The 15898-nt window shown below is 44.7% G+C and overlaps 1 long non-coding RNA gene across 2 annotated transcripts in view; it reads left to right on the top strand.

The window, feature by feature from the left end:
* LOC116896944 overlaps window positions 1-15898 on the top strand; it is a 174629-nt gene that overhangs the window by 33952 nt on the left and 124779 nt on the right. Inside the window, exons 1-2 of one of the 2 annotated variants that reach the window (XR_004387381.1) lie at window positions 14227-14580; window positions 14737-14803. The exons of the other annotated variant lie outside the window; for it this stretch is intronic. This is a non-coding gene — a long non-coding RNA (uncharacterized LOC116896944). Of the gene's footprint in view, window positions 1-14226; window positions 14581-14736; window positions 14804-15898 lie in introns of those variants that run through there. 2 annotated transcript variants of the gene reach the window in all.

The raw sequence follows: 15898 nt of genomic DNA, 5'->3' as shown, positions 1-15898 counted from the left end.
TCTGAGACAGAGTGACCAAAATGACGCGAGGGTACAGCCAGCAGCCAAGCCCAGGGCCTCAGGCCTTATATGCTAGGGAAAATAACAGGGTTGAATCATGACATGGGCTCTTAGGACTTCTCAGGAGCTCTATGATATCTTAGTCTATTTAAATCATTGTAACGAATTACTCTGAATGGTAACTCATCAACATCTAAAGTCTCATCCTCTGGAAAGTAGACACTCAAGATGCAATCATGACTTAGAGTCAGAGTTTGGTGAGGATCCTGTTTCAGGGTTCAAAGCTTCTTGGGGCCTCAAAGGGTGGGAAGGAGCGTGCCAGCTCTCTGGGGAGCCTCTGTGATTAGGACACTTAAGACTCATGAAGGAAGGGCCCTTCTACTTCCCAGAGACTTCCCAAAGCCTTCAACATGTGGATCCTGAAGAGACAAACTTGACGATCAGGCAGGCAATGACACGGGTTTAATCAGCGCACTCCGCCCATCCTCAACAGAACCATGCTATTCCCGTGCATCATAGGCTGCATGTGCTGGGTTTGATGGTTTGCTTGTTTGTTTTTGCAGCACTAGGAACCAACCCAAAACCCCAGAAAAGATATATTACACATACAGCTTTCATGTTTTAATGCCAGATTATGAAAGTAAGCTTTGCAACCAAGTACAGAGGCACAGATCTGTAAACCCAACTACTCAGGAGGCTGTGAGTTTGCGGCCATCCTGGACAACTTAGCAAGATCCCATCAGAGAGGTGGAGGAGTAGGGGAAGGAAGAAGTGGGAAGTAGGGGAGGGAGGGGGTGGGAAGTAGGGGAGGGAGGAAGTGGGAAGTGGAGGGACATGGTGGAAACTTTTCTTACTGAAAAAAAAAAAAAAACTTCAGAAAAACATTGGAAGGCAGTAAATGCACCTGCCGTTCTACCTCAGATGGAAAGTAACAAGTAGAGACACCAAATAGACTTGTTACATCCTGATGAGACGTTCCAGGAGCAGGTGTCGCCCTGTGGCTGTTTTCCCTCAAAGGCTGATCATATGGAGAACAGAGGCCCTGGGGCAGGAAGTCTAAAGGATTTATTACTTAACCCTTTTAGAAGTTCACAAGCCTTACTCTAATTCTCTGACCTACTCAATTTACTTGTGTACTTTTTAAAGGATACATTCTTGACATACCTTAAATAATGGGAACCATACTTATAGGGGCTAGAGAGATGGCTCAGCAGTTAGGCAGCGCCATGGTTCAATTCCCAGCACCCACATCTATACACAACTGTCAGTAACTCCAGTTCCAGAGGATAGAAACATCCTCTTCTGAACTCTGTGGGAACTTCACAGTGTGGCGCTCAAACATGCACGCAGGAAAAACTGGCGTATACATTAACAAAGCAACTCTACACAAAGAACTACAGGGAGCTAGTGAGCACTGAGAATGGGGGAAAGCGCCTTCCTCAGGGAACAGCCCAGAACTGGTTATCCAGCACCAAAGGATCAGCCCTGAAAACACACACATGCATGTGTTGAGGTCTGCCCCACCCCCGCCCCCAGCATAGCTGTAGCCATTTTGTTCCATGCCTGCCAGTCATTGAATAACTTGACTCGGAGCAAGGTCGTGCTGATCACATACCTTGTCATGTCCCGTCTGTTCTGAGGTTTGTCAATCTTGAGAAATTCCACAAAGCTTTACATAAGACCCATCAGATTAAAGGTCAGTATGAACTGTTGTGTCTGAAATGGCTTGAGTCAGAGCTGACCACCTGGCAGCACTTCCTGCACCTGAGTAGAGCTCATTGTGGTCTTTGCAGTTTGGGCCTTTATTAGCTGACAGAGAAAGATGTTCGTAGCCCCAGAATTCTGAGCTACCATCCTAATCGATCAGCATCAGGGTATGAGCTCAATACCATCTCTGTCTGACTGAGACCAGTAATTTTGTGTCATTCCTGAAGTGACTCCTGAACTCTAACACATGTATGTATGAATATACAACAGGTTGTAATTATGTATTTAGGAATATGTGTGCATGTGTGTGTGTGTGTATGCAACAATGATTAATGAAAAAAGGAACCATAAATCTGAGGGAAAGGGGTTGGGGATTTAACTCAGTGGTAGAGCGCTTACCGAGCAAGCGTAAGGCCCTGGGTTTGGTCCCCAGCTCCAAAAAAAAAGAAAAAAAAAAAAAAAAAAGAAAAAGAAAAAAATCTGAGGGAAAAATAGGGCTAAGTGGGAGGGTTTAGAGAGGGGAGAAAAATGATGTAATTATATTATAATCTCAAACAATAGAAGAAATAATTTAAAAAATAAATCTTTAATTTAAAAAATAATTTTAAAACCATATCCTAGCTACTATTTCCCCAATTTCACTTACATTGGCATTTTACATACAATTAACATTCATTACAAAAGAATACAGGCCAGTATTTTTAATTATGCTATAGTAGTCCTAAAAAAAAATCACTATCACCTGTTAGATAATATTTCATTTATTCCTCTATTTTCTGACATTTAGATTTTTCAAAATTTAATATGAATAATATGAACTACCTTTGTATGAAATTATTTCTGAGGGTTTTCTGTGTTTACCTTTTCTAAGGCAGATTCGTGCTATTGACCAGGCTGACCTTGAGCTCCTGCTGCCTTATGGGTGTCCCTCCTCAACCTCTCAAGAGCTGGGGTGACCCATCCCCATCACCTTCCACAGCATACTAAGGCTTCCTTCTTGTTATGTTCTTAGGCTAAATCCCCCAAAAACATCGGTTCTTAATGTGTGGATCGGGACACACACACCCCTTTCACAGGAGTTGCAAAACACCAAGATGTATGCTAAGAATCCTAACAGTAGCAAAATTACAGTTATGAAGTAGCAGCAAAATAATTTTATGGTTAGGGGGCAGGGTGTCATCACAATATGAGGAACTGTATTAAAGGCTTACAGTGTTAGAACAAAGGTCCTAAAATAAAGTAGCCAGGATCAGAGGATATGGTTGTCCTGTACCAACCAATCAGCAAGCTGACCAATCAGCAAGTTTCATACCACTATCCCTTGGACCTCCCACAGCGACCAGAGAAGCCTGCAAAAGCTGGAGGGCTGACCTAGAGAAAACTGCTTTTCTTCCTGTTTATGAGCATTGTTCTTAGAGACTTGACTACATTAACCCAGTCCCCACGGTCATTCCTTGGGAATCTCCATTTCTCCCTGTTTCAGCTATGATGGGGTTCAGACCTCCTGGGCTCCCGCCTAGAGATACTCCCTCATTTTGACACAGCTCTGTCTTTTTTAGAGATGTCCTTTATTAACTTCCCAGAAAATAGCTTTTCGCCTCTTGGTTTGGTGACTTCAAGTTAGAAAATCTCTCTCCTTGGAGGCCTGAGGAAGAGGTTTGAAGTTTCATTGTAGTTTGCTCAACCCCTCCCCCATGAACCCCCTCTGCCCTGCCTGGTTTCTCATTTCTGTAATTTTTACACAGCATCCCTGTGTACCAACCACACTGATACTGATGACAGTATTCTGATGCTAGTCATCTCCTAATCATGAACACAGAGGCAAAAAGAAGCTTCTAGAGGCCCCAGCAAAAATGGCTCTTAAAAAGGCCAAACTCAGACACGCCTTTTCGATGTTATAATTACTTCTTTCAGAGCTCTAGCTAATCTTAAAACAAATTTACAGCATTTTATGACATGGAAAACCTCATTGCTAAGGCTCCAGTGATCTTCCAATTATTTTCCACTGGGTAAGCCCCACTTCTTAATTTGTTAATTAGCAAACCTATGAAAATTAATTAAAACTGGCATCGAACTCCAAAATTACATACCACTGACTCCTGAGTATGAAATCTTAATAAAAATGTTGAAAAAGGTGAACTCTGGCTGGTTTTGATAGACTAAGTACTTGCTTGGGGAAATAATAAAAGCAACGAAGCCCTTTCTCAGGGCATCTACAGGATCTTTTTATTAATTTTTTAATTAACATACAAGATAATGGGCCTCGTCCTGACATTTTCACGAGTGTCTATCACAGTTTGCTCAACCCCCATTACCCTCGCTTGTCCTTCCTGCGCAGCGCCACAAATAGCGGAAATCACGTGACGGTTCCCGCCTCTGCTTTCACAGCATGTGTGTGTGTGTGTTTAAATCTAGAGTCCAAATATGAGAAAATGTGTGATATGTGTATTTTATTCTCTCGTCCATGTTATTGCCCTCATTCCCCATATCCCTCCTTTGGGCCCCTCCCCCTCTCCCCTGTTTAGTTCCCTTTCTGCTTTTCAAGCATCAAATTGAACACCTAGATTTCACCTAGGATAGAAAATACAGTGCAGAACTTGTCTTTCTGGATCTATCGTATTTCATTTAAGGTGTCAATCTGCACCTTCTCCAGTGAAAGTCTTAGGGCTGCGCTGTGTGCTGCGCTGTGGCCGCGCTGTGGCCGCGCTGTGTGCTGCGCTGTGGCTGCGCTGTGGCTGCGCTGTGGCTGCGCTGTGGCTACCGTATGCCAGCTTCTTCTCCTCCCACTGCTTGTTTGTGTTTGCCGGATGGATTGATGGTTTCTTGGTTTGTTTTGGCACAAATTCTCACTAAAAATGCTCAGGCTGGACTTGAACTCACAATTCTCCTGCCTCAGTCTCCCAGTGCTGAGATTACAGGTGTGGCCACCATCCCAAGCCGTAGTATTCATGGGGCTGCCCATCTTGATGAGGGGAAGCAATCTCCATGCACCAACTTGGCATGGAGACTGAACATGGGCGTAGCCTGAGGAAAAGACCTCAGCTAAGCTTCAAGCAAAGGAAAAAAGAAAGAGAAATGCAGGGGGCTTGATTGACAGAAAAAAAAAATGGCACCCCTACTAAGTGTCAGGTGCAGCCTTGGGACTCATCATGTGGTTCCTGATCTTTTTGTAAAAAAATAACTACTTAGTAGCTATGTGTTGTTGTTAACCTCATTGTATCAATGGCAAGTCAGATTTAAAGGGATTAGCTGATAAACAAGCCTTTCTCTCAATCCCTGTCTCTTGAATGCTCTCGCTGTATGGGGGAGGGGTCCGGGTCATCTCTCCCCTAAAGTTTAATGCAAATCTCAACCTCCAGTGGCCACTGGAGGAAGGAGGTGGTTATTAGAGCTGGCTCTTGAAGTGGGAGTAGGAAATGACAAGGCAGGCAATAATGTGACATTAGAGTTCACTGCCACATCAGGCTGTTTCAGATAATCATCTCATTTCCTGACTCTGAATGAGGCGGCCCCTCCCACTGTTTGCATATGAGAACACCAACTCACCCACAGTCTGGTCTTGGCACCAAACTGCTAATATGTGCCAGAGTTTTTAAATATAGTCTAATTCCAAAACTCAGGCTTTTTTTTAAAAGCAGTGTTTCATACAGCCCAAGTTGGCCCCTAATGTGCTGGGTAGCTGAGGGTGACTTTGAACTCCTGATCCTCTTGCCTCTACCTCCAGAGTGCTGGGATGACAGGCATGTAGTATCACACCCAATTTATATGGCGTTGGGGATCTAACTCAGGACCTTGCACATACATGCTGGGCAAGCACTCCTCCTCTAAAACTCAGATTTTTCATCCCTGGTTGGAAAACACATTCCCACAAGCATATATATGTACACATATGTGTGCACACAAGTACACAAGGGTGCATGAATGATCATGTGAAAGTGTATAGTTTCTTTTGTTTTTTTAAGGTTTAGTGTGTGTGTGTGTGTGTGTGTGTGTGTTCGTGCGCGCACGCGTGCGCGCGCATGCACTGTTGCTGTCTTCAGACACACCAGAAGAGGGTATCGGATCCCATTACAGATGGTTGTGAGCCACTGTGTGGTTGCCAGGACTTGAACTCAGGACCTCTGGAAGAGCAGTCAGTGCTCTTAACCACTGAGCCATCTCCCCAGCCCATCTTAGATGGAGGTCTTGCTATGTAGCTCAGGCTGACCATACCTAGCTTTGTAACTTCTTAAAGTGAAAAAAAAAAGTCTTGGTTCCTAGCACAGAGGGAGCTAAGGACGGAAGAGAATCCCAGGGTGAAGGTCAACCAGGGCTCCAAAGCAAAACCCTGCCAGAGAGACAGAGACTGTGGGAGAGGGGAAGGCTAGAACCCAAAGGGAGGTGGGTTCTATGAAGACTGACTCTACGATAACCTGGGCCTGGGGCACTGAAGGTGCCATTCTTTAGAGTCCCATTTACTTGGGCTTAGTACACAGTCTCAGTATGGCTCTGTTCCCCTCTAATATTTCATCTGTTATTGTAAGTAAATATTGCCAAATTGGGTTCTATGGAGTGATGGAAATTATCAGAAAGATATGGGAATTAGCATAATTAATCGTAGGGGAAATGTGGAAGCTGGCTTAATTAACACACAATTGAAGATGTACTACTGCCCATTTCAACTACATAAAAAAGTCGACCTTTCTAGGTGTAGTGGTACACGCCTGCAGGACCCAGAATTCAGTGTCCTCAGCTACAGAGTGAGTTTGAGAGCCACCTCAGATAGTGTCTCCACTGCCTCTTCCCCAAAAGGAGTGAATTCCGAAAGTATACTACACAGTGAATGGCAGTAGTTATCCAATGTTTACAAGCGCTCAGAAGTAACTGTTTCATTTGGCTAGTAGACCCTTCTGCACCAGCTGATCTGCATAAAATTCTTTGAAAATGCAGCCGCCTTTTATTAAGGTCTGTTTATGCAAATCAGATCATTCCTCAAATGTATTTTCGAAAAACCTCTTCTGCAAGATCACTGCTCCCATTGTCTTTGTCTATTGCTGTTTTATTTCTCTGTGGTATTGTATGTCTGTGTGCGCACACAGAACCCATAGTTGTGCCTGTCTAGAACACCCCCGTACTAGAGCACTCCCCCACAGTAGCTGCACCCATGATTGTTTCCATGTGTTCAGTACAAACACGGCTTTCCACATTCCCACCCCGGGTCCTTGCATCAAAGCTGGTCCTGGTGGAGATGTCATTTGGTCAACAGATTCGGAGGTCACTTGACTTTTTCCATATAGAACTTTACCGTTTGTGAGCACATACTAGTCCCCCACAGAGCCCTTCAGTATTGTACTGATGTTAAAAAGGGGGGCTTTGCATGTACTTCCTCCTACCATTATGTTTGTTACACTTCTTACTTATGATGACCTTCACCATGTGCCAAGAGGGATGATTTATCCTTTGCTCCTGTCCGTTTGGCAAGTTTTCATGCAGCCATCCAGATGGTTTGGGTCCTGCTCTGTAGTCCTTAGGAGACAACTTCGACTCTTTCCTTACTTGTCTAGTGACGCATAGATTCCTCTCCGCTGACACATACTGCATTTGTGTCTGGCACTGAGACAGTATCTGTTCAGTTTTTTTCATGTATGACTTATAATTTGATGTTGGGGTCCTTTGAACACCTCTAGGATTCCAGGGGCTCCTGATAACCACCAGTGAGGACCTCCAGAGTAGAGGAAGCAGGCCTGCATCTAGACTGAAGTTGCTGACAAAGAATGGAGGATTGTTCGAGGGGAAAAGACTTAGAAACAGAGAGAATTGCTTCATGAGAACAAAGGAAGATTAAACTTGGAACAGGAATACAACAAGCAGTGAAGTTGATCTTATAAAGAGGAAATTGCTAGTCTCCTGGACCATGAATGAGAGACCTTTATTGAAGGTTTCTTGCTTTGGAGACCACAGTGCTGGCGGTGAGGCGGCTGAGGACCCCCAAGCATGCCAGACAAGGTGGCTTTACAGGAAGTGACGGACAGTTTGATGCATAGTGAAGCTTGGGTAGTGGAGTTCCAGTGGACGATTGAATATGTGATTCAATGCACATCTAAGAACTGGAATGAGGCCTGGGTAGTAGAGTGTTTGTGTGGCGTGCACGAAGCCCGGACTTCCATCCCCAGTGCCACATTCACGGCTTGTATCAGTTCACACCTGTCATCCCAGCACTCTGGAGGGTACAGCCAGAAAGATCTGGAAATGCTCAGTCATTCCTGGCTACACACAGAGTTCAAGGCCAGCCTAAAACACCAGAAACCTCTTTGTTACAAAACAAAGAAAAGATAAAATTTAGTGAAAGAGAAAAATAAAAACAGAAACCCACAGATCTAGAATGTAAGGGGGAAGATCAGGGTTTACTATGACTTTGATAACCAAACCACTGAATCTGGGGTATTTCAGAACACGGAGGCAAAAGGGAGAAGTGAGGGTAGAGGCTGAACCATGACCCCCAAGAGTATGTTGGAAGAGTCCTCCAAAACTCCTGGCAGCCAAGCCAATGAGGAGAGAGTATTACAGATGTGTGAGAGGGGGTAGCCAGCACCCAAGGCAGAGAAACACATTCCTTTGCATTCTACCTTTCTCACTTGCTAATCCCTGGCCACCTCCATCATCTCCTATCCAGAATAACTTATTATTCCTATGGTGGTTTGAATATGATGGCACCAGTAGGAGGTGTGGCCTTGTTGGAGAAAGTGTGTCATTGTGGAGGTGGGCTTTAAGGTCCTATGCTCAACCTCTGCCTGTTCCAAAAGAGATCCTCTCCTTGTTGCCTGTGGGAAGGCAGGTCTCCTTCTGGCTGCTTCAGATCAAGATGTAGACCACTTGTCTCCTCCAGCACCATTTCTGCCTGCATGCTGCCGTGCCTCCCGCCACGATGATAATGGACTGAACTTCTGAAACTGTAAACCAGCTCCATTTAAGGTTCACTTTTATTAGGGTTGACTTGGTCATGGTGTCTCTTCACGGCCATGGAAACCCTAACTAAACAATCCCCTAGTGAATGATTTTATTCCTGTTTTACAAAGACATTCAATCACTCTTGCCACTTGGAGAAGCCTTGGAACCCGAGGCAGAGGCTGTTCTCAGTAGGAAAGGGAGAACGTAGAGAGCTTTGCCTTAAGTAGAGGTCGGTAGAGAGGATGCTGGGAACTGAATAGATTGAGGAAGGTATCTGAGTACATGTCCGTAAGGTATGTACGAAGAAAGAAAAATCAGAGTGATACAGACATTTTAACCAAGACACCTCAGATTGCTCCTGTGGGGATAAACGCCTTCCTCTTTCATATTTAAGACTCCCTCTCCCGGCTTTTACCTGAGAACCAATACTGTGGGTAGAGTGGCACCTTTGGAGTTTGGGACACCACAAAGCAAAGAAATCTTAGAGCCCAACAGAACTGAGAGTCCGCCCCATCTGTGATGTCTCCTGAGTAAGTGGCTTTGAGAGTCGACCTCTGAAGTCCTAGCTTCTTCTCTTTGGAACATTTTTTATATCTATTTAACTTATTTATTGGGGAAAGAGAGGTAGAGAGACTAGGAGGGCACACGAGGGAAGTCAGAGGCTAACTCTGAAGTCTCTTCCCTCCTTCTATGTGGGTCTTGCGATGGAGCTCATGTCCCCGGGCTTAGCAGCCTTTGCCAAGCCATCTCCCCAGCTCAAGTCCTAGCTGCTTCTCTGGACAATGGCAACGAGGAGGCTTGCCTCCCAAGGTCATGTCAAGGACGAATAGAGCAACTTGTATGAAGGATTCATTCGAGTGCTTCTTCCGACTGCCGGATTTTGGCAGGATGAGGTGTTGTTTTACATCATGGTGGTTACAAACCGAACAGGCACCTCTTCAACTGGCCTGGGAAACGTGACTCTTCCTCCTGGGAGTTCCATGTTCCAAGAGATTGGCTTTGAGAAGATGCTTTTCTGTAAACACTTAAATTCTTGCTGTTAAGGCCACCTGTAATCCCAGCACTCAGCAAACCTAAATCCCGAGCACTGGAAGTTCAAGGCTAGTGTGGATTACATAAGAACCTACGTCAGAAATAAAATAAAAGCTGCATGGTGGTGGCACAAGCACCCCAGCACTTGGGGACTCGGAGGATCTCTGAGTTTGAGGCCAGTCTGGTCTACAGAGCAAGTTCTGGGACAGCCAGGGCTACGTGAGGAAGTCCTGTCTCAAAAAATCCAAAAAAATAAACAAAAATAAGCAGCGGAGATGGGAGATGTCTCAGTTAGTAAAATGCTTCCTGCACCAACATCATAGCCTGGATCTGAGTTCGGATCACCCACGCCCACAGGGAGCGGTGGAAGAAGAGACTCATTGCATCTCAGCGGTTAAGGAGGTCTTGGTGACGTGGTGATGTTTAACCCGAACTGAGTATTAAAGTCACTAATAAAAACACTACCAGTAGACCTGAGTGTAAAAGCTTCAGAGTCAGCCTGTCACACCTGGGAAGAACGGCCTTCAGTTGAGAAACTGCCCCCCTACCCCCTGCTGCAACAATCAGGTTCTCTGTTGCTGTGATAAGACCTAACTTTGGGGGAAAGCTTCATTTCATTTTACAGCTTGCAGTCCACTCGCCCAGGGAAGTCAGGGCAGACACTGCTGCAGACACAGTGGAGGGGAGCTGCTTGCTGGTTGGCTCCTCATGGCGTACTCAGCCTGCTTTATTATAGAGCCAGCGTCACCAGCCACAACGGCATAGGCTCTCCCCCATCAATCACTAATTAAGAAAATACAATACATACCTGTCTATAAGCTAATCTTATGGAGGCCTTTTCTCAATTCAGAGTCCTGTTTCCCATCCGACTCAACTTTGAGCCAAGTTGACTAAAATCACCATAACCAGGCTGTCCTGTGGGCGTTTTTCTTAATTGACGGCTAGTTGACATAGCAGGGTCCAGCCCACTGCAGATGGTGCCACTCCTGGACAGGTAGTCCTGAGTTATATATGAAAGCACACTAAGCAAGCCTTGAGGGGCGAGCCAGACAGCACCACTCCCCCATGGTCTCTGCCTCCAGGTCCCTGCTCTGACTTCCCTCGGCAATAGACGTAACATGGAAGTGTAAGCCCTTTCCTCCCTGAGTTTTCGATCAGTGTTACATCATAGCAGTAGGAGGCACAGTAGGATGCTATAAAAACTCTTCCAGGAGGGAAAGTTTCCTGAGGGGACTGGCTTATTTGGGCTGTTGCCCAGGATGAGAATCAAGACTGGAATATTGGGTTGGGGAAGAAGGCTCAGTGAGTAGCCACACTTCCTAAACAAACATGGGTTTGAATCTTCCGCACCCTAGGCAAAACCTTGGGCCTGGAGTTGTAGCGCTAACATTGTAACTCCTATTGTGAGGGATAGTGAGAGAGGGGTAAGTTACTACCAACTTAGGTCTAGGCTCAGTGAGTGACCCTGTCACAGTGAATAAGGTAGAGAGTGACACAGCAGGACACTTGATGTCTTTCTCTGGCTTCCCACACACAAGACACACATGTGCATCCATCATACATATATATGTACATGCACATTTTCTTAGTCGGGGTTTCTAGTCCTGCACGACCAAGAAGCAAGTTGGGGAAGAAAGGGTTTATTCAACTTATACTCCCACATTGCTGTACATCACCAAAGGAAGTCAGGACTGGAACTCACACGGGGCAGGATGCAGAGGCCATGGAGGGATGTTACTTACTGGCTTGTTTCCCCTGGCTTGCTCAGCTTGCTCTCTTACGGAAGCCAGGACCACCAGTCTAGGGATGGCACCACCTACAGTGGGCTGGGTCCTACCCCCCTTGATCGCTAATTAAGAAAATGCCTTACAGCTGGGTCTCATGGAAGCATTTCCTCAACTGAGGCTCCTTTCTCTGTGGTAACTCCAGCTTATATCAGGTTGACACTCAAAACTGTCCAGTACACACATAAACACTCAAATACATGTATGCACACATTTGAAAATAGAGTGCACGGTTTATACTAGACATGTACTAATAGTAAGAACTATAGTAATAGTGAAAATAAGAAGTAATAGTAATAATAAATAAGAAGAATAGCAAGAATCACACCAGAGTGTGAGAAGTGAGGAAACCCTGGTGAGAGAGGCTGTGCTAGGTCTGTATTTTGAGGAGGATTAGAGGCAGAAAGGAGAGCTTAGGGCTAATGCAATGAGGAAAGACTTTACACCAAGATCTTCAAACCTGGTGAAACAGGGCAGGAGGTGGCCACTTCGGCAGCAATGCCTCTTGGGTAGAGACATATCCAGGAACCCTTTGTAAATGAGCACCTGAACACAGGTGTCCTGAGAAATCATCTGTAAACTATATTTCATGGATGCCACCTGAAATGCATGTGTACGATGTAACCGTGTTCAACGATGTCACAATATTCTAGACTATAAAGTTGTAATGCATGGTGAAGACACAGCTCAGTGAGAACACGCTTGCAAAGCCCTAAGTTGGATCTCTACCGAGGCACAAAATGGAACAGAGCATACACCTATAAACCCAACCACTCAGGAAACTTGAAGCAGGAAAATCAGAAGTTCAAGGCCATCCTGGACCTAGAGTTCAGGGGCATCCTGGGCTACTTGAGACCCTGTTGTCATAAAAGAGCAGAGTCTCGTTCCGTGTGTCTCTAGGTACTGAGTGGGACATTCTAAAGCATTTAGATGCCTAATAAGACCCGAGTCTTGTCCACAAGTGTGTGTGGTTTTCTTGGGGTTTGATTTTTATTTTATTTTTTCCACTTTACAGATGTAATCAAAGGGGAGCGGTAAGAAGGGTGACTATACCAATCTGTCTTCTAGAGCAGCATACTCACTTCTCCAGTGGCGGGGGTGGAGGGAGGGGGCTTTAATTGCATGAGTGTGAAGAAAATGTTTGACTGACCATCCTTGACAAGATCTGGGCCTTTTGTATGAGGTTGTAATCCATGTTTACGGTGAGCTTAGATTTGGGGCAGAGTTTTGGGCTCGTGCCTTTCAGCGTATCCTCTGGAGGAATGTGTCCTTTTCACCATGGTGTCTGCTGGAGCTTGCCTGCTGAGCTGGGGTGAGGGGAGGGGTCTTGAAACTCTCAAGAAGGTTGAAAATCTGTAGTCGAGAACTCGTACCTAGTCGGGATGAATTGTCTGCACTGTGTTCAGAACCCGTGTGGAGGAATAGCTCAGAGAGAACGTCCAGGTTCCAGGGCATGGTGGGTTATGGGAGTCGTAGTACAGGGTTTTTCTGCACACCCATGCTTCATGCCTACTTTTTTTTTTTTCTCCAAACGTGAAGAACGGCCACTGGCTCGAGACAGGCCCCGAACATCCTTTATTCCGGCTCCTTTATGCTCCCCTTTTAAAGAAGCTGTCAAGTTCTCTTTCTGCAGCTGACAGGAAAGGCCAAATCTGGGATGCTGCAAAGCAGGCACAAAAAGAAAGTTTTTTTGTGTTGATGTTTTTACCAAGTGAGCTAAGGAGAATTTTAGAATCATGTAATTTACTCCGGAGGCATTTACTGTACATAGCTATAGTGATGGTAATTTCCTTCATTGTTGAAGTGAAAAGATAACCATCAATCAGTTGTCAATTGGTCAATTGCAGAAGTGATGAAAAGAACCCAGTTGGAACAATCACTTCTGTGGCTACCTAGACCATTGGGAGGCTTGAGAAAAGCGTGGGAACTGGATTGCATGTTTTAAAGGGATTGGGCCAGATCACCAGAAAGGTTAATGGGCATCACTGCCCGCTAAAGAATGGCTCTACCACTATGCATTTTCAAGATGAAAAAAAAAAATGAAACATGAGGTTAAAAGTAAAATACTGTTCACTGAGCTAGGTAAGAGGTAACCAACCCCCACCCCAAACCCTGGAAATTAATGTTCTCTTAATAGAGGAATGAATAATAACTCAGTAATAACAGCTACAAGTTCATAACAACTTGCGCTGTGCCATCTCCCCTCTGGTCTTAGGGACCTTAAAACAACTCACTTTCCAGGTATTTTTTTTATAAGGCATCAGGAAAATCAAGTAAATTTTAAACATTACGTTTAAACAAACATCTGCAAATAATTTTGTTGTTAAAAGCCCATGGGTGTTCACATAAAAGTTAGGATAACAGTAGTTTAAAAAAATCAATAACTTGATTGAAAAGGAATGATACCTTGGGACTCAGTACTGGGAAAGTGATTCCCTGTCAATTGTTCCTATTTCTAAGAATAGCAATGTTATAGATTTATTCTGAGAGAGTTCCAAACACATCTTGGTGGGGTTTTTTGTTTGCTTGTTTGTTCGTTTAGGTTTTTTTTTATTTTTGGTTTGGTTTGGGTTTTTTGCTCTCTCTCTCTCTCTCTCTCTCTCTCTCTCTCTCTCTCTCTCTCTCTCTTTTTTTTTTTACTGTGGTAGGTAATAAAAAGGGATTCCAGGCCCCCAGAAGGACACAGCATCATCAGTGTGCAATCCAGCCCGTGGTTTCTTAGATACCGTATTGTCTATTCTGTTCCGCTATGTGAAAAATGTTGAATATCAACAATGGGTTTCAGTGCTGTATTGTTGAGTTTTGTATGAACTAATCTAGCTTCACTAAAAAAAAAGAAAGAAGAAGAAGAAAAGAAAAAAAGGAAAGAAAGAAGAAATAAAGGGAAAGGAAAAAAAAGACAGCTTTGAACAAAAGTCCACAGCCAGTGTGTTCCAAGTCCCTGCACAGGGCTGGCTGTGGCAGGGGACACTCTCCTGCTGGCTCTCTCTGACCACACATTAGCTGGCTCCCGTCCTCAGGTGCACGGCCACACCCTTGCACTCAACCTTGATCCTCTGATGGGGACGGTCCCAGGACTTGCCAGCTGGGACAGGCCTCACCCCCAAGCGCTCTATGCAGTACTGAGAAGGTAAGGGATTGCGTAGCTCTCTGCCAGGGTGGGCTGGCCTAGCTCGGAAACTTTGTGGAGAACCATAGATTTTTAACTTTCACCTCTCTGTTCTTCTTCTTCTTCTCCTCCTCCTCCTCCTCTTCCTCTTCTTTCTCCTCCTTCTTCTTCCTCTAGCAAACCTGACAGATTTCTCCAGAAAAGTGGCCATCCATGGAATGAGTGAAATACTCTTTCTATTCCAGTAAGTAATTGACTTGTAACTAAAAAACTGAAGTGGCTGCTGTGTCAAGTGCAGGGTGAGTGGCTGCTGGCACAGGTGCTGCTCCCCCTTTAGCCTGGAGAGAAAAGGGGCTTAATCTGTGATTAAGTTTCAAGTCAATTGACCTCAACATGATAACACATAATTCTCCCTTGCCTCCCGAAAGGCCCCGGGTTCCTGTTTTGACCCTGGTTCTGACACCTGTGCTTTTAATGTCTCCCGGTGCAACGGGAAGACTTGTTCTTTTCGTTCAAAAGTAAAGTGAGAACATAAGAGCCCAGAGTGAGTCCCAGTGCTGTGGACCATAACTATTTCTGAAATAGTGCTCGGCGAGGTTGTTTGTGAGGGTTGGTTTGTTTTCTTTCTTTCTTTCTTTTTTTTTAATGTATTAACTCTAAGTTCATGAAAATTATTCTTGTACTTTTTAAACTCTGGATTTTGTAGACAAATTTCAATAGTTGCTAGGGCTACACAAAGTCTGGATTAGTGAACTGCAGGCAGGTAAGGGTATAAGAAAGTTGCCATACAGTGCTTTGGAGTGTTCAAGTCCGATACATCACATTTCACAAACTCAACATGCCTCAGTCTTGGCTGATTTTTTGAGCTCTAAGATGAAATAGCAACATTGTTTCTTTGAGTTTCTGCAAACAGGATCAAAGTCTATTTAATGTGGGCTGGATGCCCCACTTGAGTTTTGGAGTCAGACCGATACATACTAGCCAAAAGCAAAATAATCAGTGACAGCTAAAATTACCGGCTCCGTTCATTTTATATAGACCAGTTGCATGCTAAGAGTTTCTGTAAGATTCAGCCAGCTACAGGCTGCTGCATTTTCCTCCTGTTTTGTTTTGTTTTTTTTTTTTTAACATGGGAATTAAAAGTGCACACTGATGATGGCTACTCAGCCCCATTTTGGGGCCAGGCTGTGACGAGCTGTCTGAAGCCATTTCTGACCCTCTGCTTGCAGCAGCGAGCCTGAATTTCCCCCCTTGCTTGCCCATCACTGTCAGTCAATTATAGGATTGAACTGAACCAGAAAATCTGGTACAGTCTGGTAATTAGTACAAAGGGTTTCCA

Source organism: Rattus rattus, chromosome 3 (genome assembly GCF_011064425.1).
Source record: "Rattus rattus isolate New Zealand chromosome 3, Rrattus_CSIRO_v1, whole genome shotgun sequence".
NCBI classification, from domain to species: Eukaryota; Metazoa; Chordata; class Mammalia; order Rodentia; family Muridae; genus Rattus; species Rattus rattus.
Note: the sequence above shows the minus strand (reverse complement) of the source record. Positions and strands in the feature narration are given on the sequence as shown.